The sequence below is a fragment of the Erythrolamprus reginae genome, chromosome 10 (assembly GCF_031021105.1).
Source record: "Erythrolamprus reginae isolate rEryReg1 chromosome 10, rEryReg1.hap1, whole genome shotgun sequence".
In the NCBI taxonomy this organism is placed as follows: Eukaryota; Metazoa; Chordata; class Lepidosauria; order Squamata; family Dipsadidae; genus Erythrolamprus; species Erythrolamprus reginae.
Window position 1 is genome coordinate 29,688,140 of NC_091959.1, and position 2,500 is coordinate 29,690,639.

A 2,500-nucleotide genomic window follows, 5' to 3' on the forward strand; every position below is an offset into this window, starting at 1 on the left:
GAACTCGCGGCTCCCCGCGCCGGCCCGAGCCGACGGATCCGAGCCGTCGACAGCTTCCGGGTATACCGGCCGCCCACGGCGGTCCTGTGAGCCCAGCGGCCGCGGCCGAGGAATGCGAGCGGTGCCAGCGGGGGGGGGGGAGGGGGGGCGTCGGAGGGGATCCGGGCGCGGGCCTGGGTGCCGGACCTCGGGCGTCGGCGCGGGGACGGCTGGGGGCCCAGGGGCCCTTCGCGAACTTTAGTCGGACCGGTCCACTCGGCCTCTCGGACCCCGGGCGCCGGCGCGGGAAGCCACCGTCTCGTTCGGGGAACGCGACCTGGGAAGCCCCGCGCCTCGCCGACAGACCGGCGCGGGGCCCCGGGGCCGCCCGCGACCGGTAGCGGCACCGGTGTACCCAATCGCGCGCCGGCAGCGCGCAAACCGTTGGCGGACCCCCGGACCTCCAGCCGGTCCCATCGGGGCGCCGGCCGGGCGGAACTGGATCCCAACGAGGTGAGCCCGATCCCGGGCCTCGGCCGAAACCTGGGCGGCGGCCCGGACCCCCGGGCAGCTCCGCGGACGGTGCTCACACCGGTCTACCGGGCCTCTCGGCGCCCCGAGCGCCGGCGCGGGAAGCCACCGTCTCGTTAGGGGAACTCGACCTGGGAAGCGCCTGCAGCGCGCAAACCGTTGGCGGACCCCCGGACCTGCAGCCGGTCCCAGCGGGGCGCCGCCCGGGCGGAACTGGATCCCAGCGAGGGGAGCCCGGTCCCGGGCCTCGGCCGAAACCTGGCCGGCGGCCCGGATCCCCGGGCAGCTCCGCGGACGGTGTTCACACCGGTCTACCGGGCCTCTCGGGGCCCCGGGCGCCGGCGCGGGAAGCCAACGTCTCGTTAGGGGAACTCGGCCTGGGAAGCGCCGCGCCTCGGTGACGGACCTCGCCCGTCGCGGCGCCGCCCGCGACCGGTAGCGGCACCGGTGTACCCAGTCGCGCGCCCCCAGCGCGCAAACCGTTGGCGGACCCCCGGACCTGCAGCCGGTCCAAGCGGGGCGCCGGCCGGGCGGAACTGGATCCCAGCGAGGGGGAGCCCGGTCCCGGGCCTCGGCCGAAACCTGGCCGGCGGCCCCGGGTCCCCGGGAAGCTCCGCGGACGGTGCTCACACCGGTCTACCGGGCCTCTCCGACCCCGTGCGCCGGCGCGCCAAGCAAGCGTCTCGTTCGGGGACCTCGGCCGCGACGCGGCGTCTGGATCAACGGCCTCGGTTTGGCAGCTCGGGGCCGTCCGCGAACGGTAGGCGTACCGGTCTACCGGGCCTATCCCAGTCGTGCCCCTTGAGCGGGGATACCGTTCGCCGACCTCGGACCTCCACTCGGTCCCAGCGGGCCCCCGGGAAACTCCTCGGACGGTATTCGGACCGGTCTACCGGGCCTCTCCGACCCCGGCCGCCGGCGCGGGAAGGCGGCCTCTCGTTCGGGGACCCCGCACGGGCGCGCGGAACGGGAACGCGGCCTGGGCGGCGCCGGCGGACCCTGCCCGTCGACTCTGTGACGGCGCGGGGCCCCGGGGCCGTGCGCGGACGGTAGTCGTTCCGGTCTACCGGGCCTCTCCGACCCGGCGGCCGGCGCGGGAAGACGGCGTCTCGTTCGTACCCGTCGCGGGGAGCACGTGCCGCGTTGTGGGACCGTCCGCGAACCGGTCTACCCGGCCGATCCCAGCGCGGGCCGCGGGTGCCGTCGTTGCGCGGTAGTGGCCCCGGTCTACCGGCCTGAGCCGAGCGCTGACGGAAGCCTGGCCTGTACAGCTCCCGCCCCCCCCCAGCCCCCTGTCCGCCTGTCTGTCTCTGTCTCTCTCTCTCTGTGGCTTGGAGTGTAAGGTGTTGAGGTTTGGTGACGGATTCCATTTCGTCTCCATCCATCCTTGCCATTGCTGAGACATGAATTCTCCACCACGATCTCCCAATGGGGATCGATTGAAGACGTGTGCAGCAAAGTCTTCGAAGATCTGAAAGGCCAGAGGATTTTTGTTTCGTTACATACGCAAAACCGTATCTAGGATAATTATCAAGCATAGTTAAGAAATACTTGAAAATTACCTTTAGTAGGTCGAAATGGACCGACAATGTCGGTATGAGCCCCCCCTCCCCCCCGAAATAATAATAATAATAATAATCCGTGCACACAAACGTGTGGCACGTTTGCCAATAGGGGCTGCTTTGGATACCAACGGAACAATCCAAGTAAATTTCGCAACTACTACTATCAACCATTGACAAATTCAGGCATCTTGGATAAAACTGCAAAGGATGCATGGCCCAAACGACGATGCCAACGGTGAACACATCTGGAATGAAAAGATTAGTAGTTAGTCAGTACAGGTTTAACGTTTGCAACGTTATGCGGAACCTCAGGTTGGTTCTTTGATCAACCTTTTGAACTTCATCGGCTCTAGGAGCCTTCGTTTCTGCAGTAGCAACAGGTTTGGCTCTCTCTCTCTCTCTCTCTCTCTCTCTCTCTCTCTCTC